This window comes from Epinephelus moara, chromosome 8, assembly GCF_006386435.1.
Source record: "Epinephelus moara isolate mb chromosome 8, YSFRI_EMoa_1.0, whole genome shotgun sequence".
Taxonomy (NCBI): domain Eukaryota; kingdom Metazoa; phylum Chordata; class Actinopteri; order Perciformes; family Serranidae; genus Epinephelus; species Epinephelus moara.
The window spans coordinates 10,576,104-10,602,633 of NC_065513.1; the positions used below are offsets into that span (position 1 = coordinate 10,576,104).

Sequence of the window (26,530 nt, forward strand, 5' to 3'; positions counted from 1 at the left end):
GTAACAGAAAATAAATAATCAGTTAATTCCGGGACACGGGATTAAAACTGGGCAATTTTTTTCATTTCACAGTTTGTTTGTTTTTCAAAATATTAATTTTGGGTGACATTTTAAAAACACCATTTAATAAATAAATGATTATTCTAATGCTTAACACTCGGCATATTACTCCGAAGGTTGTCCACTGTCTTAAATTTGCTGTTTCTTCTGCACATACTTATACTATATTGTAGTGTTTTACTCCGGTGTTTGGATGGCTTTGATAACTTTTACTTTGAAAAAATATTCACTCGATGCTTTCTCTGTATTTGTGCGAACTTGATAATGCCACAGTGCTAGTAAATATAACAATAGAGTATCGAATCCACAGAAATAGGAGACCTAACAGATGCTAACATATGATGAAATGAAATAAAACTGATTAATATGAGTGACTATCTGATATTCTGTGTTTTGTGGCATTTAATGGGCGAGTTAACGGAATAATCTTTGTAGCAAGCTGTCGCACTGAATACTTAAATTAAATAAGAACAATTTAAAGTGATAACAAGAGTGAATTGCGCAATAATTCTGCTGATAAATCCTAAAAAAAAAAAAATCAACCACAAATTTCCTCCAATACTGCGTGAGTGATGATGGGGCGGAGACACTTGCTGTGACCGACAGCATCATCCCGCACTGTAGTGGATGAGAGGGATAGGATAGAGGCTGTCCTGCCTTTCACACAACACAACGTCGCAGTCACTAATTAGTAATAATTAACGATAGTCGCTTTGAGTACAAGAAGTAACTTTTACATCAGTTAGGATAGGCCTGCTGCGTTTTTTTATTTGTATGAGGCGCGTGACTGAGAGGACGCGCGTGCAGTAACCTGACAACTAGGCTACAATTAGAGATTTGTAAGGTTGTAACAGTAGTGTGTCCCTGCAGCAGCCAAGTTGCATACAGATTAGGTACAGCCGAGGCTCGGACTACTGCACATCACACCGGAGAGTCTCCTCGCGTTCAGGAACAAGGATGAACAGGAGAAACTGAGGTAATATCACTACGGCTTCTTGCTGCCTCGCGTAAATCCATGTGGTGATTATCTTGCAACGCCAAGTTTTAGCCTGTGCCATGCCATAACAACTCAGGAGGAGGGTGTGACAATAATATGACAACAATAATGAAACAACAATGTAAAGTGACATTCGGAAAGCTGGAAATAAGCCGTGGGTTTCCTTTCGGGTGAGTGAGCAGGTGCGATGATGAGACATATTGATTAGGTTACACGTACCCGGTGTGTTGGAAAAGATTTATCACGCTTTTGTTAAATAGTCGGTGTGTTAATGAAATACGGCGTTGGGAAATATATTTGATGAAGCTGAATAGCTTATTGTATCATTAACGTGTATATAACGGAATGTTTTTTGTGTATACGTGTGTTGTTGTGAGCTCTTATCGCCAGTGGATGCAGTCAAAGGCAGCGAGCGCGAGCTGCAACGAGCTGTCAATCATCTCATCCTTACTCGTCCATTGTTTCGCCCCTCCTGTTTGTGAGTGAGTTACCATGGAGAGTCTTCCGGGTTTTCTCATCTAATTACCTTATTTGGAGATGGGCCGGCTGCTGGTGTCAGTGGCTGGACTGATGGCGTTGTTGGGTTAATGGTGCTGTGTTCATGTCCCATGTGAATAACCGCCAGAATGACTGAACGCTTCAAAACAACGACCTGAGCTCAGGCCATTAAGAAGCCTCAAATGAAGTTCTCAGTAGACTTTGATTGGGCCTGGTCAGCTCTTTCACACCCAGCTAGCACTAATGGCCTCAGGATGGGGTTGGATGCAGTTACAGCAATTAACTGTGGACATGTGCAGTTAATTTGCATTAACTTTTTCTTGAGTTTTTATGTCCACCATACAAAACTTTTGCAATACTGCACTCATACCCTGCTGTAGGAAGATTCTCAGCTCTCAGCTGGGTTTAATTTAGTGCTTGATGATGTGGCAAATATACTGAAGAATGGCACATACAGGGTAATTGACCAGCTATAGCATACAGCCTCAACATCGTGACTTGAGTAATGTTGATTTAAATATATCAAGATACATTTTTAAAGGAGACCTGGCATGGTTTGCAGATTATTAATGAGCACATTGGTCCATGTATTAGTGAATATGGCAGGTTTGCACCCAGTTGCCATAATCTACTGTGTAGTGAAGATGGTGGACTTTAATGACAATTTTATAATGGTACTTCATCTCTTCTCTTATTCACATACTGTGATAACCCTTTTGGCCTGTAGGGCCAATGTGGGACATGGACACACAATGGCAACCTTTGAATGATATTTTACATGAAATTAAATATAAGGTGTGTTAGTTGTTAGTATAGCATAACTGTCTGTGTCTGCGGACAGTGTTGTGGAGTGTGGAACAACAAGCTAAGCAAAACCAGAAAAAGGGTTGCAGGTGCAGGAAAAGAGACAGATCCACACTGATCACTTGTGAGCACTGAGGCCAGGTGCTCCAGATTTCTCTGGCCAACTCACTCAGGGACAGGGGCGTAACAGCAAATTTTGGGCCCTATGCATAAGCACTATCTGTGGGTCTCCTGTCCTTCCACTTTTGATCCAAGTAAATTTCCTTTCTTTCTTTCTTTCTTTCTTTCTTTCTTTCTTTCTTTCTTTCTTTCCTAAAAAACCCTTATTTCCCTTTCTTAGGAACAGACATGACAGTGTAGGTTGGTGCTCCAACATCATAATCAGTCACTCTAACTGTGCTTAGAGATGAATCCTAGTGCAGCAGCAGACTAAACCATTTTGAATCTTTATGTAGTGAGAGGGGACTCAGAGAGCTTCCACTATTTTTTTTATACAAAGTTAAGCCTTTTAAGTGATTTATTCAGACAATTCTAATGTCAGTGATGGCACTGATTAGAAATAAAAAATTGCAAACAAAACCAAACTTTTAATTCCAGGCTTTTCAAGGGCCCGCCTTCCATCCGGGCCTCTGTAATCAGTCCCACTTTGCCACAGCACTACAACACCCCTGCTCAATGACATTCACAACATATATATATATATATATATATATATATATATATATATATATACACACACATATATAAGGTAAGTCATTGCTGCAAAACCTATTTTTGATCAGTTCTCTCTCAAAGATTTAAACATTTCTGGCAGAGTTTTGCACTCATTGCATGTGGACCTGAGATTTTCGGGCAATTAGGTTCTTCAGATAATGTGTGCAACCCAATCACCACAATAAATGTAGGCATTGTACATTTCTATAAACCACGGATGTAAATGTATGTAAATTTTGTACCTTATTAGTGGATATGTTGAAACTTTATATTTCTTTATGTTTCAACAACACTGTGGTTAACATGCAGTTATGTTTAGGCACAAAAAGACACTTGGTTATGGTTGGGAAAAGATCATGTTTGGCTTAGAATACCTTCTTTTGGTGGCATAATCACCACTGGAAATGACACACCAATGTCTTCCAGCTTTACGTGGCACAAGCACTGCTGAAAGTGCTGCCGGTGTCTCAGTAAAAACTCACTTTTGATGTCAAAATCACTGCTTGAAATGCTGCAGATTTCTTGCTGAAAACAGCTGCTTTTGGTGGCACAGTTGCATCTGGAAATGCCATCTGTGTCTGGCCAAAAAACACTCGCTTTTGTTGACAACAATCACCGCTGGAAGTGCTGCTTGTTGGCACATTTGCTGCTAGAAATGCCGCAAGTTTTGTTGTTTGTTGGTCTGTAACAGTAGGCAGCTGTCTCACCTAGATGTCACGCCATCCTCCATCCCCTCTACCTCCTTATGACAAAGTCAGCTCATATACATGTAATCAGAGCTACGTCACTTTAGAAACGTCAATATGATATGTATATACAAATGTAACTGTATCCATGGTTTGCAGAAATGTATAGTGTCAACAGTTTCTTCTGGCAATTGGGCTGTTGTCAGACAGAATGAGAATCACAGTGCAATAGTAATGTCACATTCCTTCCTTTTTCTAAATTATTTAATTGTCCTGGATGGTTTTTAACCAATGCCAAATTACATCAGGAGCTTATAGAATGATTAGATGTTGTTCAATCATGCATGCTACAATGCAGTATATGTTACTGAACTCAGTGCGCAGTGTTGTACTCTACAGTGTCAGCATAGACCAGTTCATTACAAATTCAGTCTGGGTTATTACAGATTGAATCCTTACCTGCAGCCGTTTGCTAGGCCTAGGTGTGAATGAGTTCATATCAGTCATATTTGCAAAGGTCTCCTCAGATGCTTCTATGTCAGCACATCCTGATTCTCACAGAATACATTTTGGGCTCATTGGTAATCAGGAAGTAGCTCATTTGGAGCACAAAATATTTGCAACTCAAACACAGAGCAGTCTCTGGACAGGACCAGAATTTCCACACCACCTGTGACTGTGCTGAAAACCGAAAAATGCTCCGTAACCAGGGGAAAACAAGAAGACTTCCTGTGAATGCTAATGGTAAAAAATCCTATTTTATTTGTTTCCTGGGAAAGTTATCACACACCTTCCTGTATGCTGACAAAACACAACAACTTTGTCTTGTTCTCTATTATATATTCTGTTTTTCCCGAGGCCAAAAAAAAGCAAAGTTGTTAAAATTCACTACCATCATCACTAGTTAACAAGCCAAACATAGATGTATATGGTGGCAAGCAATGTTGCTATTATTGTAAATGGGGTTTTTTTTTACTGTGGAGAACCTAAAAAGTATAGCTTTTTGGTACCCAGCATATCGTGTATTACCACTTGATGATCTTAAAGGTTGAAATGTGATTTTTCTAATGGACTTGACAAGACCTCAGGTCAGCTTTAATCTCAAGAGCAGTTCATGCTCTGCCGCATTTATTTATTAGGAAGTATGATGCCCTGTCAGCCCTGCAGCATGTTGACTATTTGGACATAAATGTAGAAACTAGTTACTGTCAGATCCTGCCTTTGTCTCAGGTCTGCAGGGACTGACTTGCCATGGCACTATTGAATTTTATTCCCTGGTCAGAAAAACAGTATTTGATGCCATCAATCCATCCGTTTTCTTGCCTATAGTGTTCAGGGCTGTGGGAAGCTGGAACCTATACTGGGGTAACAACTGGACAGGTGTGTCACAAATGGATTGCAGATTAGTTATCATATTTTAGTGCTCCTGCAGTAACTAAATTAATAGTCATGCTCCTAAACCACCTTCAGTCAGAAATCTATGTTAAGTGCTTTTATGGAGTCATCACAACATTTGCATACATTAACTAATGTGAGATAATGAGGAGCTTGTCTAATATTTTACTCAGCTCTCCTTTAAAATGAATCATCCTGCTAGTGGGAGAGATGGAGGTGTTGTCTGCTGCCACAGGTGTTTCTAGTTCTGTATAATGGCCTCGTCTTACAGGGGCAATATAATGAATACCTGCAGTATCAGCTCTGTGAGGGTCTGCGGTTTCTGACTGCCCTATGCTCTCACGCCTGTGGGGCATGATTATGCACCAAGTTTGCAAGAAAAAAAAGTTAACAAGAATGTTGTTTTATGTGATGAGGGGTATAAAGGTCTTGGATTGTTCACAGTCCCATGTTTCTGTAGGCTGATAAAAATATTTCTGTCAAAACAGCCAGTAACCATTTATTTATTTATTTATTTATTGTTATTTACTCCAGTAGTCCTCATGGCACTTGAAAAAGGAGAGTAGTAAACAGTAGAAATAAAAGTCTTTGTGCATTAATTGGTTTTGCAACACACTGCAATAACAGTTGCAATGCATTGCAATAGACCATGGGTATTTTAAGGGAAGAAACATCCAGGGATTGAGTACAACCAGACAATGAGTATTCCTAACAAATACTTGGTCTATTGAGCCTGGACCTTCAAGGCAGTGGGTGTCATTGAGCACCAATTCAAGCAGTTATTATGACCTTTAATGAAAGCTGAATCCACTAAAATGTTTGAATGAACAAAACATTTCCTCTCAGAATCATCTGAATGTTTTTTTATTAGATTATCTTTTTTTCATATTGTCTGAACAACGAGGCTGTCTGACAACGTGAGAGGTATCATCTCCAGGTGCTAATTTGTCATAGCAGGGAAGTAAATACATAAAACACAGTAAAATATCCTTTCAGCTTCTTTGGCTGTTTTATTTTCTTTACCCAAGTATTTAATGCTTGACCCAGCCAGCTGTTTTAAATGCACCACAAAGCTCACCAGCAGTAGCAACAGGGGAATGTTCTCCCTTCAGGGGCCCTATTAGTTGCACTTGTGTATTTTGTCTTTTTAATTTTTTTTCTATTATTGGATGGAACACTTTTCACATAAATTAAAGGTTTTAAAATCTTAATTTATGGCCCTATCCCCATGCAGTATGCAGGAACAGGGAATTTAAATGGCAAAAACACCGAACAGCAAAAAGTTTGTTTTGACTCACATTTACATATTAATGTAACTAAATCACTCCAAATATATTTTACGATATTTTCCTATTAATTAAAAAGGCAAAATTAATGCTTTTTTTTTTTTTTAGTTTTTATTTACCATTAATGGCTCCATTGTCCCATTGGCGAATTAATTTTTTTCTAGGATGGTGAAGGCATGACCAGCCCTACTCTGCCTTACTCTGCCTCTGACTGGCTCACCCTGAGATTCATACCCTATCCGTAACCATTCCCAGGGCACGGTCATGCATAAGCGAAATGAATACTGATGAATATTCACCTCCCATCCACTTCCATTCAGCGTGAGCAGAGGGGCAAATAAAAATTAACTTGCAGTGGCAAAGTCAGTTCAAATCTTTACATGGTGTGGGGTTCAACTTTGGTGAAATTTAAAGTCACAACTTCAACCAGTAGCAAAGGAGTATGGGTGGGAGAGACGCTGATTGTTGCCAGGTTTAACCAGCTGATATTGTATGATATTAGCCCTGAAAAATACAAACTGCCCCATGTGAGAGATGCTGCCTGGCTAGCAGTGTGCCGGAAGGTAGACATGGGATGTAAGAAAATGGTAAATGTACCAATAACTGGCAAGTTAGCGAACACTTTCCATTGCTTCAGAGGGTGATGGTCAGTTGTCTGCAGTTGCTAATTTGTGACCGTACCCTCACTCCTCCTGCCTAAACTTAATTGACCCAACAGACAGAGGCAACAAGTACTAGCACGTCATGCCTTGGAAAAGAAAATTTGCGTCTCATAGAACTGTATCAGCAGTATTGTGCAGGTCAGTGAGCCAACATGCATAATAGTCTGACCATGGACAGGTTAAGTTAAACTGAGTGCAGCCCTTGTTGCTGTTATTGATTACAGCTGTGCTATGACATTTAATGTGTGCCTGATCCTGAAAATCTACTTTCCCATTTCAGTAAAAGACCCTGCTAATACACCCACCCACCCTGACAAGTGTAAAAAAACTGCCAGGGAGATGTCAATCAAGCACACTCTCTGCACTTGCCCGCTACACAGTGTTAGCTACAGGTTTTGGCTGTGTGCCTTTCAGTTCTTACAATAGAAAATAAATGACCTATTAAAATTACCCTTTGCATATGAGCATAACCAGTTACTCCACATTTAGAGCCAGTGTTGTTTTAATCATATTAGCCTTATACCTACCCCGTTATAGTTTCATGGTCACTGTAGCATTTCATTACTGAGTGTGCATGGGAGTCACAGAGCAGCAGTGGTGTTAGAAATGGTATTGATGAAGTGATATGCCTAATGCATAAAGTGGAAGTCATGTTCAAAATGTATGCAGCATTTCTTGACTGAGTCACACAGGGTGGTAATTATCAAGAAAATTATCATAGTGCACATGAATTATTTCAAATGACACTCACAGTCTTTTTACCTGTGTATTTACTGCATGTGAGGACTGGAATGATTGTGATTCAGAGCTCTTCTGCTGTGTTATATCATGCATGAGCTGTGTTTTGTGGCTTTTGTGGGCTGACTGAAGCGGTCTGTGAAAGCCAGTGGTCAGGGGAGAGCGAGTCCCTGACCCAGAGTGAATGGCCCTTTGTGGCACAGACACCTGCAGAGCTCTGCCTCCTGCTCCTGAAGTGATTAACATGCACCTCCAACCTCCCTGGCCTTCCCACTCCCCATTCCCTCGGACACCCATCCTGGCACTGCTGCGTTGTCTTGGCACCTGTTCTACATCGCCCATCCTGCAAAGGCTATAACTCATGTCTTTGTCTGGGCTGGGCCAACACAGCGTGACTACAGAACTGCGTTAGAATTGTATCGATTGTATCGATTGCCACTGTCAAGGGGTTAAATTTAGAAGTTTTGTAAAAGGGAGACAGTGTGGCTTTGCTTTAGTGGGGGATTTTGCAATGATGTGTACAAAATACCCATATGTATTTCAATTTCAATTTCAACTGTATTTTATTGTTAATTTAAGACAATAGAATTGCAACAAAATACGTGATATAATTTTACAGTAAAAACTAAACAAAATGATCTCTCATTTCTTTAGTTTGTAAACAACAACAGTAACAGAGTGAGATTCAGACTCTGTATACAATATCAATAGTACAGCAAAATAGAATCTACCACAAATACAGATTTAAACAGCTCCCAAATACAAAAAAGGTAACCTGGGATCTATATATATAAATCAACAGGTGATTTCCTTGTCTTTTAGTAAAATCTTAAATGATTGAGATGGTTGGTTTTTTTCCACCTGGACCTTTATGCTCTGCCATTTCTCCTCTAATCATCACGCTGTAACCTGTGACAGGCTATTATGCTACCATAACTATCACATATATGTAGTTTTTTTTTTACATAGGTTTACATTAGCAAAGGTTTATGACAAAATCAATTGACAACACCGACTCTCATGTGCGCATGGTGAGAGAGGAGAAGGAGAGACGCTGTGCTGCTGCCAGAGGAGCCGCTGAATGAGTTCCCTCTGAGCAGTAAGTCGCTAAAAGAGTCTGAGAAGTCTGGGGCTGTTCATGAAACATTCAGGACGCCCAGGCCTAACGACACCACAGTTTATTCACCACTACTGAAGCTGCTGCTCTTTTCGGAACCACCGTGGAGTTGGTAATAATTTTACTTTCAGACATGCTTGTAGTTGCCGTGTGTAAGAGTATGACATCAATATGTCAACAAATCGAAATATTGCGAGTATCATGATATGAATTTTTCATATCACATTAAAAATTATACTGGCACAACCCTAATAGTATTTCTTTAACATCCAACACACTAGAATAAAGAATATTGTGCTGTTTTGTAGCTAACAAACAACATTATGTTAATGCTACTTAGAGTCATGTGACAGGAAATCTGTCTAACACTAATGAAAGTGTAACCCCACACACAAGGTCAGCAGCTGGACCATCTCCAATGGCTTTATGGTTCAGGTGAGGCTGTTTCATGCTGCCGTATAATAAGGATGATGTCTTGTTTTCTTTTCATTGAGCTTTTTCAAGTTTTCTTTTCACTGTAACAGGAACACAATAAAAGCCAAGTCATGACTGAAGTAGGTACGCAGTTTTGGCCACACTGTCTTACTTAGCAGTAAATAAAGCCCTGTGCTTCTCAGCCCCAGCCTATAATGTAGCGCTCGGATCTTTTTGTTCTGTCTGCTATTTGCATAAGTGCACTGTTTTATTAGAACGGAAAACTTTGGGTTTGGGTAAAAGAGCCGAAGCCAAAAGATTCATCGTTGTAATACTTATATGAAAGTGTGACTCCACGATTTGATTCATAATGTGCAATGCTATGTGATATTGCCTACATATATTTCAGTCGCAGCTGAGTGTAATGAAGAGTGAATGCCTCTTTCTGCTTGGCCTGTATCACCATTACCAATGTGCACTACAGTATCATTGTTAGCTTAACTTGGTCAATGCAAAACACCAATTTATAATTCAGAATGCATCTTTATCAAGGTTAGTCCTTCATTAATAAAAATTCGTCATTACTCCCATTGCAACTTTGTTTGTAGCAGCGGAGGAGATATTTTCAGTCGAGAGTTGTTTGCTGTCACTATGAGTCATATTCTCAGTGGGTTTAATTTTTCCTTTGTCTGATGCTGTTCTGTGTCCTTAAATGCTGGGGTCAGTGCAGACAGCTCTCTGCTGACAGACACACGATGACGCATGTGTCAAGATTGGTTTTAAATCTGATTTTTGTGGCATCATCTCCCTACCCAATTGTTGGGTTCTCGGGCTGCCTTGTTATAAGAATATCAGCTGGCCTGAGCTTTGTAACATGCTGACTCGCTGATAATCCACTCCCCTTTCTTGCGCCCTCTCTGTGTCATAGGCTTTGCATTAACATAGAGCGCTGATTGAATTCCTTCCCTGAGTATTCCTGAGTATTCCTCCCCCCTCTCTCCCTCCCTCAGTTGATTGATATAACTATACACCTGTATTGTCTCTCTGTAAAGCACGGACCTGTGTTGTCTGTTCTCACTGAGTCTATGGTAATATGGTCTTTATCTGATGGCTTCCACTTGAGAGAGTGACCAAACAGAACCCTGTATTCTGCTCATCTGTCTGTCTGATCATACTCTGCACCCCCCACCACCATGTCCCCTCCTCCTCCACTCCCAGACTTGGGTCTTGAGGATTAACCCCGCCCTCTACATTCTGGCCTGCCTTGATTATGTCCAGGGATAAGAGCTGCTTAATTGTAATCACTGGAGCTGTCCTGTGCAGCATACACACAGGAGCACAGATCAGCCCAGGTCACACACTGAAGATGAATATACACTACAACATTTCCCTACCTGCTGAAAAACTCCAAGATGCTAACATTTTCTCAATGAGTGATGATTGACCATCTCTGCAAAGAGGCTTTGTTATGTTTTGTTGTCGGTTACCAGGAAACTATTTATCGAGCTCTTCACACTTTTAATTATAGTTGCTGAGCTGTGAGATCTAAAAGAACAACTGTAACACAGCATGTATCTATCCCCATGACATGGCCTTTGTAATATGAAGATGCACAATTAGCTTCCGGTCCCTCTAGGTTTTGCCAATGTTCTGCTTTTTCTTCTTCGACTTTTTCATACAAGGAAGTCAGCGTTTCCAAGCATCGAAATAAACAAAACTTTGCACATTGGTCCAGTCCTGTGCCAGACTTTCTCAACTTGCTTTGTGGGCTAATAGTCTTGATCGTGGTATCCGCATCCGTCTAATGTTTAAATCTTTGAAAGTACATAACAAACCAGGTGCATGCTATGACTTTGCAAATTTCACCAAAATGTAGCCCAAGCGAGCAGAAACGTTAAGATGCTACAAGTTGCAAGAATTATGAAGTCTGTCACTCTGTCCCTCTCAAAACTGTAAGACTAATTAAAGCTGTCTCCTCCCACATGTTTTGCTCAATTGACACTGAACTTGCTACACTGCATTTTTAGAATGTCCTCCACAAATGATCCAGCAAGACTTTTTTTTAACTATAAATTGAGCCCACAGTGCATCAAAATGTTTTAGAGTAACATTAAGCTACTGCAGATTGTTGCTAAACAAATATGCAATGTTCATTAAAAATATGACAATGTTTTAATGCCAGTGATAGGTGTAGTTTAGTAAATTTCAGAATTGTATTTCAAAAACTGAATTTCTGACAGTATTTTAGATTTTATCCTTGCAGTCAATGGAAATAAGAGCATCTTTAGATATCAGTTTTTCACATATGAAGCAATCAGTCTTTGTAAAAAATAAATAACAGACATTTCTGTGTTGTCTAGTGCAAGAAGTCTCAGTCTCAGTCTCTTCCTATTCTTCTTTTTTTCAACTTCGTCCTTATCATCTTCCCTCTCAAAATGGCAAGCCCCAAATCACTGCAGCTGAATTTTTTTAATATATGACTTTTGGTGCAAATTACGATTGCATTTTGCAAAAGTGATGTGGCAGTAACTTGATAAATTGAATCAACATTAAGTCATTGGTGATTAGTAGGACTCACTTGAAATTTTGTAAAATGTATTATTGTGTAATATGTTACTGGATTTCAACCTTGTTAAGGCTCTAACAAGCTCAAGTAGATTCATTGGAATCTGCTGTTCTGATGCCCCATTGTGGCGTCTGCTGCACTGGTGCCAAACGTTGGTCGATGATATCTCAATGACAGAAAATAATTTAAACTGTTTTGAATTGATTGACATATTTTATAGTTGCATACTGATTTGCCTGCAGCCTTTCTCAATGATTATTTGTGCCTTTGTTCCTATGTGACGTTTGCACTGAAGCTTGAAAGTGTGAAATGAAGTTGGCACATCATTAGATGGTTCAAGGGGGGTTAAGGCACCTGAACAGTAGCTGTAATTTGTTTGCTTAAGAAGGTAATTGCTTCACAAAGAAAGGTTAGGGGAACTTGATGAGATGGTACAACACTTAACTATTGCTCTGCAGCGTCTGTAGTGAGAGTTTCTGTAAACTAGGGTCAGCATGCCAAGGTCTTTGCCTTCCCCCATCTGGCAAACCGTGCACTGAAGTCTTATGCCTATCCTTAGGGTGCTGAGTCCCCATGGCGAGGATCTAACATGGTTTTTCACTGGTTCCCGTTTCAATTTATGGCTACTTCATAAAGGTTTTTGAATCACTGTTGATGGGTATTGGACTTTGCCAAAGCTGCATTCTGGGATTTTCATGGACAGAATCCCTACACTCAGCTGTATAGTGGAGACCTCTTCTTTTTTGCTGCTGGCTTCACTGGACTCAGAAAAGGAGCAAAATGTGAATTATGGGTGGATGGTCTGTAGTGGGATGCAGTGTGGGAAAACCCTGTCCCCTTGAACTTTCTACTGAGTACAGGCCCAGGCCTCTGGAGAGAACAGCTTGATGTCTGTTTCACTGAAAAGGACAACTTTATGCCAAAAACCCCTCCAATGAAGATTTTTAGAGGAACAAATAAATTGAGAAAACTCTCATGTTAAAGGCAGTCTAGCAGAACAGGTTGGCCATCTGGCATTTTAGTCGTGTCAAAGCCGAGGTCAAATCTCAGTCGACCTGTCCTTGGTGCACTATGCTATCAGAGCCAATTACCTCCCTCTTAAACCATCCATCCCCATCCCCCCTTGAATGCATTTTGTCCCATTTTTCCTCCACAGTGTTTATATTTTAACTCTAGGAGGTGGTTGCGATGACTAGTTTAGTTATGATATGATATATATAAATTGGGTTTTTGTTATATGGTAAATCACCACCTCTATATAACCATTATGAATCCAACTTTTTGCTACACTTATTCGCTTTCTTGCCCAGAGTAAGATGAGAAGATTGATACCACTCTCACTCAGAGTGGTATCAATCTTCTCATCTTACTCTCAGCTAGAGAGTAAATAAATTTATTTCCTAAATGTCAAACCATTCCTGTAAATTATGTGCTTTTGGATTTCGCACGATGCAACAACTGTCAGAAAAGGAGTGTAATATCATGACTTTCACAATGTATAAGTAGAAAAATGACTATCATCAACAAGACTTGAATTCAAAACAATCTCTATGTCAGGGAGTGATGAACATTTAGGTTATTACAGAGACAACAAGGGTCTTAATTTAATTGCTGTCTTTGTAGCTCATTAAAAGTAAGGCATTACTCACTACTCATTATTCCCTTAAAGCCGTAATTGCACTATGATTTTTCAGTAATATACCCCAAATTGATTAACGCATTCTCTCGTACCTTCCAAACCTCAATTAAACCTCCTGTGAATGCTCAGGAAAACTAAATAGTTTAGCTCAGCGGTAGCGCAGCAGGAGAGCAAACATCAATGCAGGCAGAGGAAAGAACTTCAGTATCTAAATCTCTAATGAGGTGCATACATTTACACCCGTAAAGATTTTTTCTCTCTCTCTATAGACCAAAACTGCTGCTGGCTGCCTCTCTGTGTCCTTTCAAGTCCAGTTTCAGGAATCCCTCTCTCATACTACTCTCATATCTGTCTGCACATGTTATAGCTTGTTTGTTTGATGCATAAAGGAGAAACAAAGTGTAAAAACTACAACTTATTATTCTGCCAAGGGTTATATGTTGGACTCTGTCTTGGCTGGGAGCAATGACTGTATGTCAATGTGTCTCCACTTCCTTCCACTGTACAAAAATAAAACCCCAACATTTCCTGGATACCAAGGCCCCAGGAAGCACCAGGCTTGGAAGCCAATTTTCACAGTGGCCAAACAGTGGAATTACAATATCTAAGTCTGTCTCGTGAAGCCATTGGGCCCAAAAAGACTTTCTCCCATAGACTTACATTGTTAAAGAGACATCTGTTCATCCATCATTCAGTGGAATTATTTATTTATTTTGTGCGTCACAATACCCGCTAACAAGATTTAATCCCTTCAGTCCAATAACATTTGGGAAGTCTAGAAGAACCACAAGAGTAAAGCATTTCAAAGCACTAAACCTGAAGTAGCCGGCTCGGCTGGTGGAAGTCTCTAGTGCGCCTGCTCTATGGGCCCAGTTATGTGGAAGCAGCGGTCTTTATGCTAAGTTAACTGTTCCCTGGCTGGCTGTAACTTAATGTTTACTGCAAATACCCTGTTTATGACATACCCTCATATCTGTCTGTTAGAGCTCACTAAAAACATGTTATGTCTTGTTTGCACCTGTTTTTATTTACCTTTGGACATAGCCAGGCTAGCTTTTTGCCCCTGCATCCAGGCTTTATGCTAAGCTAAGCTAAGCATCTCTTTGCTGCAACTATTTAACGGACAAAAATGAGAGCGGTATCAATCTTTTCTTTTAAAGCTCTGCAGGAAAACAGTGTTTTTCCCAAAATGCCAAACTATTTCTCAAGGTTGATATAAAGGAGGAGGACTGAGGGAAATAACCAGAACAGAACAAAAAAGTGAATTACGAGTACCTGAATGTGGCTTTTCTCTTTTACTTTGATACAATTGCAAATGACAACTTAGAAAAAGTCATCCCTTCTTTACATTAATTAAGAAATCAGTGATGAGTTGTTTTGTAATTCTTGCAAATACAGTAAGCATAACAAGAGTGTGCATTCTGTGCGTCCATTTACATGTTTGTCGCTCTGGCCATGCGGCGACGTGACAGCTAATTTATGCGGAGGTCATGCGAGATGGCCTCATGAAGAGGCTGTCAAATAAAGACAGGAAAATGTTTTTCTCCCCTACTTAAGAGCTGGCAGCAAATATAAAGGGACACTGTCAGAACATGAATGTGGCGGAGGAGATGCCAGCGTATTCATCAATGCCTGGCTTTATGTGTGGGAGAGTTTTTGATGTGCAGGGCTCGCGCTGCAGCGGTCTTCTGTGGAGGGTGAAAGCCAGGAGCTTTGCCCAGCTGGGACTAAGCGATGGTAGATGCAAGCTATCTTTCCTGCCTCCTCCAGCAGAAAATTCATCTCAGACCAGAAGAGAAATGACTAGAGCGTGGAAAGGAGCAGTATACCATCCTATTACAAGGGATTTGGGTGATTGGAAGTGACTCATTTTGAGTTTATGACAGCTTAATTGCGAACCTCTCTTAAGTGCTTTTTTTGGGCGCTGGCTCATTAATAAAGCATGTTTTCCCTCTTCCTATCTCTCCCTCTATTTGAAGTGTAGATTTCTCAGATGCAGAGATCTGTGTATCATGGAGGAGCACTGCAAATGAGGGTCTCCGTGCCACCCAATGCTGTGGCTGTGATGAAATGAATTCTGGCTGCTGCGGAGCTTTGCAGCATAGAGGGCAGTGCTGCAGTGTGTATGAGGCTCCTTCATCCAACAAACCAGATGTATTGCATTAATGTATATGCAACAGACTCACAACGTAATAAGAATTTGCCAAGCAGACACGTGATATGAGACTATAGGACAAATGAAGCCTACTCAGCAATAGAATCCAGTAATTAGCCTGAATTCATTGGCTGATAATTCTCAGCTAAGCTTTTTTATGCCCTACTTTGAAAAGTATGTACCCACTTCTCATGGCCTCTGTTGTTGCCATGCTGTCTGCACTAACATGTCATCATCATATCTGCAGGAAACACTGTAATCCTCTTATTCTGCTAGTATCCCCACTGTAAACTAGAATTCAGTCAGGGCCTGGCCGAGCTGCTGCTGTGTGACCCTCTATTTGTGTCGAGGTGTTAGGCTTGCATTACTCCTGCTTTTCAGCAGCCATCCTGCGGCAGAACTACCACAGAGCATCACGGGAGCCTGCAGGCACCACCATGGCATGAAATGATGTGGATCGATCTGCACAAGCCAAATGTGCATCTCCTCCGTGCCTGTGTGGAAATCAGAGCCCCAGTGAATGAGCCGTTCCCGCAGTCAGCCTCTTCTTCCATTTCAGCCGAGCTCTTTGATAGTACTGCAGGCCCGCGGGTGAGTGCTGTTGGATGGGTGATGGGTGTTCACTGTGCAGCTCCAAGCCAAGCAGCCGCACAGATCGGGCAGGAGGCCTCAGCTACTGGAGCTCCACAGGGAAGGAGGAGAGAGGGGAAGAGGGAGGAAGCAGGAGTAGCAGAGAATAGAGAGAGAACACTTAGCATTACTTGAGCTCAGATTGATTTAATCATTCAGAGCATTCGTTTTGGGTTGTGTAGTGTGTGTTGGAGGGATGAAGAGGTGGGAGAGCTGGCTCTGGGAAAAAAAGGTTCACTAATAAGGATGAGGGAGGCAGTCAGCACTCTCAGCGTCCATGGTAATCGAACTGCTAACCTTGGCAGAGTTAGTGCTGTGATCTCTCTCTGCTTTAATGTGATGCAGTGGCTGTAAGCTTTAACTATAAATGAACTCGAGTGTACATTGGTGTGATATCTTTATAAGTAGCACCTCTTTTTTGTGAGATCTGAGCAATAACATCCCTTTTACTAGTCTTACCTGTCATAAATTATTAGTCTAGTGTGGAGAAGCAATAGTTTATGATCCAGTTCCCATTTAGGTGCTTAAAATAAATACACAGTCATAGCTGGCAGTGTCATAAATATGACTTCCACTCAGTGATCATCATAAAAACCATATTCAAGAATATTTTCAGAAAAGCATTTATTTCTACCTTTACGTTCTAATGTTACCTTAATGTACCAGTTTGACAGCTTGTTTACAACCTGTTTGATCGTTTGACTGCTCGTGATTCTTACTTTGTTGGATTTCGCTGTGGCAATGACGCCGTGTTCCCGGATCTCAGCAATTACTGTAGTGATTATTTCACCATAACTGATGTTCAAAACTACAAAAATGAGACTAGTGTTGAAATACACCGTGACACTGCAATATTCAGAGAATATCCATGATTCAGAGTCTGAGCCAGGATTGCCTGCACTTGGCCCTCAACATGGGGGTGGCTTAGCCAGCTAGAAGCTAACGGTGCTAAAACTGCAAACAGTGCTAACGACGGCAACAATGCTAACGTGGGGGTGGACGACTAAGCCCCACCACTGAGGGTCAGCGTTATCAGCGCAGAGTGGCGGTGATTACCTAGCCACTGGGATACAACACACATGAAGGCAGCGTGACTTCATTTTTGCTCAGGACACCATTAGTCCACGATATCTTGGCACAGTAAATAACAGTTTGCTGCTATATAAATGTTCTGAAGGTTGCTTACAGGTCCTTTAAAGGTAGGATCTGGAGGATTTTCAAACAAAACAAAATATAGACATATACAAATGAAATCCTGCTTAATCATCACCTATGGGCTTCTACTCGTGTGGTGGTGACTCTGTTTGCAGAGCTCCTGCCCTTTAACTGTATTTTGATGTTTTTATGAGCTCGGACCGCTTCTGGGCGTAGATTTCCCCAGCCAATGAGATAGCGCAGGTGCCGTGCCCGAGCGTGTCCGAGCGTGCACCAGCGCGAGCCTTGCCTGAACCTCTTCTGTGAAGCCTTCTTCCGTACCTCCGGGCTCCGTACACCCGGGAGAGTTGAGCCTGATAGGAGGGGCCAAATTTGAATGTGTGTTTACAAACAGCAACTGGAAAATCCTCCAGACCCTACCTTTAACTTATACATTAGCAGTAATTTGGAGTCGCGTTTGTGGTAAAGCGATGAATGGAAACAGACCAACACAGTAAGTTGCCAGCTGTAAAACCAGAACATTTAGCTGAAAGACTGTAAAACACTTGAAGAGTTAATGGGGGCTGCAGAGTTAGGTGACTGGCAGTTGTCTTTACAAGCATCCATTACATATAGTCATTTGAGCTATTGTCAATTCAATCAGGAGAGACTGGTTTTGAGAGAAAAGAATATTTATTTACATGTGCACATAAGTATGAGAAATGTGAAGTCTTTGGCGATCAGACCCCATCGTGATGTCATCTATATCAGGAGGGTAATAAAGACATAGTAGATTCGGGAGCTCCCCTATGGAGTCTAGACACTGGTGATGGTAATGGTGGTGATTAGATGAGATGGAGGGAGCTGAGGATCTGGACGTAAAGAGGAATTGGGCTTTTGATGAGCTAGACCTGGGCTCTGGATAAGGTGACTGGAGGTGAATTGGATGGAGGAGGATGAGGCAATTCAGCCTAAAATGACAGCTGACAGGAGCAGAGAGGAGAACAGATTTTAAAGTTTGCCAGCAGCGACATGAAAGGCTGAAGGAGATCATGGCAAAGTTTGATTGGCTAACCGGGAGAGAGCACACCCATAGTCAGCTGATTGGTGGAAGTGGTGGGAGTGGGATAGAGAGAGAATTGTGAATGGATATAGTATAAAGAAAGTCTTCCTGATCGAACTTACGCTGAGCTTCATTACAAAAATATTGATTAATGCAGCTTAGTGTTGTCACAATACCGGAATTTCTAAGACTGATACACTACCTTGAAAAATGGTGATTTTCAATACCATTTTCATTACTACAGAAAAATTTACATTGAGGGCATACAAGTTAAAATCTTTTAAAAGATTGGCTCAATACAACAGGGCCATAACATGACGATGATGATTTCCCTTTTCTTGGTTTGTATCAGAGAACAATTAACAGTAAGAGTTAGCAGTTGGTACTGGTGTATCAATGCGGCAAAAAACGAGTGTTGAAACCATTTAAAATACTCAAGATCGATATGTATTGATAAACTGGCATTTCTGACAACACTAGTGGAGCTTTAAAATATGTATTTTGGGTGGGTTAACCTGCTGCCACATCTTTGCTGTGAAGTGTGAGGTATTATGGATAAAAGTTACCCCTCAAAGAGATTAAAATGTCCAACTAAAGCAAACATTTCAGTAAATGGTGTTGTATTTCAAATACACTGTGCTCAATTTTGTCAAGGCTGCATGGAAAAAAAAAATCCAAGCTTAATAATAAGATTGATTCCACAGCACGGACTTACTCATCCTCTATACGCCGATATCAATACAGTATGTCACTCTGTAACAAACACCCTCACCACCCCATCCCCCTTTTCATCACTGAATCACTTCAAACAGATGCTGCCAGTATGAATGACAGTGAGTAAAGGAAGGAGTGGGGGCCGGCTCTGCGGGAATGAGAGGGAGGGAAGGGGGGGATTGATGCAGGGGCTGATGGGATTGAATGGTAACTGATCCCTTGGTGTTGCAGGCATAGCATGGCAGAGGACGAAGCCATGTCTCACAGGGACCCAGTTAGCCCAAAGCATTTGTCATGGTGAATGATGTAATGGGCTTTGTTGAAGGATTGTGTGTGTTGATTTATTTGTGAGCGACATACTGTAGGACATATGCCCAAGCTCCCCTTCTCAGGATATGAGATTACATCACTGCCTGTCCACGATGCTGTTATGTGCTGGCTGTTGCTGAATTAATTTAAATTAGTATCAGCATTTCTACTCTTTCGCTTTATCTCTCAATGCTCTTATCATACTATGAGGCAGATATTGTATCCTCATATCTATAAGATGAAAGCTAAATCTGTTCAGCCTTGTCTGTTAATGCAAACCATCATGGGCTGGATGAAAAGAGCAGTGTGTAACCTTAGCCTTTACAACCTGTTAAGATTACACCACACATGAAAAATCCCCTTTGTCATAGTCAGTGGCTTAAATGAGATCTCTCTCACTCTGTGTTTGTGTGTGTTGAGATTGACGAAAGTAAGACCGATCTGTGGTGTTAAGGACCCACAAAATTTGTGTGATGGGAGGCATGTGAAACTCAAGCAAGCAGACACACAATCAGAATTATACCTCAGTAACTCATGACCTGTGGTAAAGTTAGCCTTACAGAGTTGCTTTCATCTTACCTCAGATTAGTCTAAATAATGTGGGGTGAGAGGCATGTTGGTCACCTTCAGTTCTATCAAAGCTGCACTAATCAGTGTTTTTGTATTAATAATGGACCAATATTGTGTTTACAGCTTGTTTTGCTGCCCCCAAGAAGTAAAAAAAAACACTGACACTATTCACATACAGACAGATATGAATCACATCTACAGACACATAACTCTGTCTGACAGGAAAGGTGATTTAATCAGACAAGCTGAATTGATTTGAGGCTACTTTGCCCACTTTTTTCAGCCTTTTCAATAACACATCTGGAAAAAAAATCAAACAACCTTTTCATAAATTGTGAAAGCTGCCTTATTTTCCACTAATAGGATTTAAAAGTCTTTTTGGCCTTTATAAGAAGCATTTTCCTTCATGAATGAGACGAGATTTACTTTTTAAATAAGCTGTCACAAAATTAATTACCACTCTTTGGGACTTGCAAAGTTCTCCAGAAAGAGTTGATGATGGATATCAAAGGAAGTGAAAGCTAGTGATATTTCTTTGGAGTGAGTGAAAACTCCTTGCAGTCTATCCATCAAACTAATGTGTGCTTTCGAATATTCTCAGATGTCTCACAGTTTTCTTTTTGGACGTGTAATCCATTATTTTCAGTATGTTTTAGATTTGCATGACACTTTCAAGTCAAGCTCTTTTTAACTAAATAATTAAAAAAATATGACAAAAGGATGAATTAGACTCTTTCTAACTCTGCTCTTCAATTTTTCTCCTTAATGGAGAGTAATCTTAACTGTAATCTTCATTCTTGACCTTTTTAAAACTTTGCCAAGTGCAGAGATTAAAATAAAGAGCAAAAATCGTGATTTCCATGCGAATGCGGCCCTGTTTGACCTTGGGGGATGCATTAATTTAAGCTCCACAGCCCCAATGTAATAATCCTACCCCATATGCTGGAATCCTACGCACTTCTATCACAAATAAACACTTCACCCCATCACTATTACACCCCCAGATGTTCCTATGCCAGTGCTGTTTAATATGCAAAAAGTATCCAAAAATAATTAAACTCTACGACAAGTGATATGACCCCAATTACCTCATTCTAGCTGTGTTAGCAGCGTGGACAAGAGTGCTGCACTGCATTTAGGCGCTGCAAATGTCAAGATCTTTGCAGAATCACAGCACGTTTTCCCTAACAAGGATTATGTACGCGGACACACAAGGTGTAAATAGCTCATCAGAATGAAGGGAATAAATTTGCTTTTCAAATGCACTGCTATGTTTCTCCGTCTTTTATTAACCCGCAGAGATTATAGCTGGAGTACAAGATGGTGTAGATTAAGTTAATTCTCTGAAATAAAATTGCAGTCAACTGTTTAAACAAGTTTGTAAATACAGAGTAATCCTTTAGACTGTGTCTGTGTAAAATGTTTCAGGCAAGAATGGTCACAGCTTGAAATGGCCTCAAATAATCTCCTGTCTCAATATAATGGCGTATGTTAATCTGTTGCTCTCTTTCTATACTACACTGCCCACAAATAAGCAACGCTGGTTGCACCAGGGGGATTTAGAATGTATATTACAGCAAATCAATTGGTTGACCGCAGGCAACACAGATATTTAAAAGCAGTTTGACACCAATTCCAAATGCCATGCCATCTTCTTGCATGTCTCTCTCCTTTTGTAACTGCTCCCGCTGGGTCTGCAATCTGCATTCAGCTGTTCGGGACAGGATATGAATATTCTGAGCAGTTCTTTTGCATACGCAGCAAAGCAAAGCAAGGCAAACCCCTCCAAAAAGATTCTTGTTAACCGTGGCATTTGCTCAAAGATGCCGAGAGGCAACCAGTTGTCAGAGAGCTTGCTGCGCAAGGAGATGGCCCACATTGCACACCCATGTCGTGCCTCCGCCCAGGGACCCGCGTCTCTGCATGAGTGATTGACAGGCCTTCAGCACTGTAACAGCAAGGCCTTTACCATGTTCCATATTTGTGATGAAAAATCGCCCCTGTTGTCCTCCTCCTCCTTCTTGTTCCATCCTAATCTGCTCTTATGGGTCTCAGCCCGTGGCGTCTTAAACCCCTCCGTCTCCAACAGCTGCTGAGGACAGGGAGGTATAGAGGGATTAAATGAGTCTTTGCAGCCCCCTGAAGGAATCCCACATGCCTCTCTGCCTCTAGCCCCTGCTAGTGTCTTTGATCCACCGTGTTTTCCAACCCAGTCAAGTCCCACTGGGTGCAAAGGGGGTTCCTACACATGCCAACCTACATACAGACCTCTTTTGACTCCATGGTGGCTGTTGAGCTTATGGGTTGTTTAGTTAGGCAGATAAAAGGCTCAGTTGCTTTCCAACTCATGATGCTGGAGGAAACCAGTGCATTGAGAGCTTCATGCTTGTGCTTCAGATGTTTGTCAGCCTTTTTCACTTGGCTGTTACAACTATACAGTATATTGTGATTACTGCCTTGGTCGGATATGTCTGTGGTTTTGGACCCTACCATTCATGGGTGCCATTGTTTGTGTCCTTCTGTCCAACACTACCAGTGCAGGACATGGGGTAAAGCAGTGGGATCAGTGAGATCTAGATGGATCGGACATGATGATCAACCTCTGGGGAATGCCTGCCAGCTCATATTAGCCAATTGCAATTAATGGTCTGTGATAGCCCCGGATGATGCACAGCCACATAAATGAGTGTGGATGTCATTTATTTCCTGTTCCCTTCTTGTAGTAGAAGGGCAACCCTCAGACCTGTTAAGATAGGACATACAAGACATACAAGTTGCGAACCAAGCGTTCCATACAAGTGTAAAAATTAACATTAAGATGTAATAATACAAACAGAAGTCAAGATATGCCGCCATATTATTGCACTGTGACACATTTGTAATATCTGTTGGTAGCATATGATTAAGTCTGACTAGCAGGTAATATGAAAAACAAAGTCTGTTTGTAAGGAGCAATGATGTTTAAGTCACACTATAGAACAAATTTCTCCTCCATAGAAGCAGAGCAAAGCCTCACTAGCTGGCACATGATGGAAATTGAAGGAGTGCATGTGAAATCTCACGGCTGCTGTAACCCTGGTAACGTTCGGAGGGAATTTGGAGGATGGGTGATAGATTATTCTCAGTGAGCATCCACTAAGCTAATACAGTCTGTCCCTCAAGTGTGTGTAATTTTCACATTTGGTCCCCGTACAAGCCTCCCGTGGCTTTTAATTTCAGTTTCCCAGTGCTGAAGTGAGCCTAGATACCAGGGACAGATTATGTGGCAATTCAGTATTCAGTGTACTGTAGTGTGCTAATAAACCCTCCAATAAGACATATGTAAATTGTCCTCTCTTTTATTTTAACCTCCCTGGCAACATTTGATATGTTGCATTTGAAATATTTCCTTTCCTGCAGCAACTTTAGTACAAGCACACGAATATCAATATTGGTTACAAAAACCTATTTTTATTGATTAGTTATCGGCATGAATTTGAAACAATACTACCGTTTGCTGTGGGTTTGTTATGTTGCCAAATATGACACTGGGTGAAAACAATCAATAGATTTAATAGTCATCTTTACATGTCATAACAGTTTGAGAGCTCCTTTGCCCCACCAAGAAGCATGTGTCGGACATACTGCTTTGTAGTCCTGAGGATTTCCCTGTCTAGAGGATTACATTAATGCAACACTTCATTCACCTGCCTGCACTCTCCTTGACACTATATCCTATGAGTTACTAGGTCACAGGAACCCCTGACTTAGAGGTGCTTTCTATTTTCTGCCGAGTCTCCCTACACAAGTCCTCACACTCCAGAGCCCCGTTCGCCTGAGCCATCATTGACCGTCATTATATTAAGTGCAAAAATACATTAGCTCTTACTAGGAGCCGCTAAGCTCACGCCCATCTGCTGCTAGCAAGGGATTAATTAAATGATTCTGGCTGCCCTGTTACCTTGTTATACCTTTTGTCATCTGTTTACACTTTTTTCTGAATATTTGTGTTATTTGTATTTGGGAGGACTCAGTTTTACTTGGGCTTGTGTAAGCAGATGAACCCAGGGTACCTATAGGAAATCATTACTGGAGGAGAGGGAGCGTGATTCATAAGGGGCAACCATTTATTATAGTTTGCTGTTCTGACAGATACCTTATGGAAGTCAGTAAGAATCATGTTTTTATATTTGAGTACAGTACAAGCTCCACATTGTCCCTGTGTGCTCTGCGCTTTGTTTCATCACACTGTGAGGAATATAATCAGACATCATTATGTGCAGCAGCTATGTTCTGCCAAGACTCAGTGTAAGATTACATTATCCCAGCAGCAGTGTTTACAACTTGATAGATGCTGTACAGGAGTGTGACTACTCTGGTTAGGCTTGGGCTGTTACACCTACAATTTGTTTCCTTTGGTCAGTAGTTTAATGTGTTTTTGTGCTGTTCAGGTACACAAAGCACAATTACAAGCTAGTGTTGTCACGATACCAAAATCTTTGTTTCGGTACCAATACCAATATGAATTTCGATACTCTTCGGTGCTTTTCCTAAGGAAAAGTCCTTTTGGCTACAAACCTTTAGAACAATAAATAGTAGGGGTGTAACGGTACCAAAATATCATGGTTCGGTAAGTACCTCAGTACGGACGTCACGGTTTGGTAACTCAAATGTTCCACCAAGTTTGTGTTGTCTCCCTTTGCGAGGCAGACTTTCTCTTGTCTTTTTTCACGTGCGCCAGCTGCGAATGTTGATACAGGTGTTGTCATACACACCACTTGTGCAATCTGTGCTCCAATAGGAACAAGAAAGGCGTTTGTGTGCATAATTGAGTAAAATAAATTAACTAAATTAATGAATTGAATCAATTTCAAAGTACCGGTATTTTCCAAATGCAGTATAGTACCGTTTGGAATACTCTAGTACCGTGGTACTATTTTAGTACCGGTATACCGTGCAACACTATTACAAGCAGAGAATTGAAGAAAGGTCACACTACAGTGTAAACACTGATTTTGGTAAACCATTATCTGGGGCCTCATTTATAAAACCATGTGGAGAATCTACACCTACTAGTACTCAATTTCCTTTTATAAATCCCAAATCAACTTGGAATTGTCCCCGTGTGGATCAACCTCGTATCCTGCCCTCTACACATAAATAGTCAGTGCACAGCACTTCATGATTGTTAAGGCATAGACATGAGCTGGCTGGCAGTGATTCTTTTGTCTTAGCAACAATTGAAAGGAAGACCAAGAAAACTCATTTTTCTGACACAGAAAACGAGGTGTTCATATTGCTCATGAGCACATATTGTTTAGTGGCCATAGCAGTTGGGTCACAAAAAAAGGCAGTGAATAGCAACATGTTGCTGCCTGAGGTTAAGTTCATCAAACAGGAGAGTACCTGAAATTTAAAAAAAAAAGAAGTGGTCAGATGTGAAGGTGGGGGCAGAAAACAAAGAACTGCACCCTGTCGTCTTTGCTAATTTACACAGTCACTATGTGCAGCTGGTGATGATGTGCAGGGTGAGGTGACTGGAGAAACGTAGTATGTGTGGCAGCTCTGCAGTGTCTCCAGTGCGCTCTGTGTGCCTGACAGCACACTCATGTTTACGGCAGCGATTTTGCATACAAAAAATAAAAACTAAAACATGCTTGGCATTGTATTAGAACACAGTATGAGAAGATATTATTGAAAACTACTGATGCTCTTTTCTGTAATTATTTGATTCTATTTGATGTTGTCTTGGATTTCTACAACTGACAATCTTATAATTTAGCCTAATTTATATGGTTGGATGACTCAGTATATTTACGCCTAATATTGGGAAAGGAAAAGCCAGACTTTTCTGATTCCTGCCACAGGCCACAACCTGGCATCATTGTGGTCAGCTGTGCACGATGCACTCCACAGCTGACCACGAGAGCGAGCAGCCCTCTCCTCTGCGCTCCAGTGGTGGGAATGTGATGGTGAGACAGTGCTAGCACAATTTGATTTGAGATTTAAGTTGACTTATATCTTTTTCAATTAAAAAGTGCTTATGGAAAAGTTGTGGTTCACTAACCTTTGCATAAACACAAATATTTCCGCTGCATTTCAATGTTTATTAAGTGGCTCTATGAGAAACGTGTGATATGAGATGAAGTTAAATGTGTAAGAGACATCATTACACATATAATGATTCCTCTCACATTTAATTTCCACAATCTGGCTTCAGTTCTCCGCCTCACCGTCTGTATCACCAACTTCCCCGTCTCCAAAATGTGCACACGCGTGGGTCAGAGGTTCCCTAATTGTACGCACGTTTATGCTTAGAAAATGCTGTACGCACATTTCAAGCCCTTTTTATGTGCATGATCATTATAAGTGATCACTTTAAATGTTGGCACCAGTAGAG

General features: G+C 40.9%; 1 protein-coding gene across 2 annotated transcripts in view; it reads left to right on the forward strand.

Moving 5' to 3' along the window:
- Positions 1-686: 686 nt before the first annotated feature.
- arvcfb (ARVCF delta catenin family member b) overlaps positions 687-26,530 on the forward strand; it is a 264,389-nt gene continuing 238,545 nt past the window's right edge. For both annotated transcript variants that reach the window (XM_050050471.1, XM_050050470.1), the window contains exon 1: positions 687-1,036. The gene's annotated coding sequence lies outside the window, so the exon portion shown is untranslated. The remainder of the gene's footprint in view (positions 1,037-26,530) is intronic.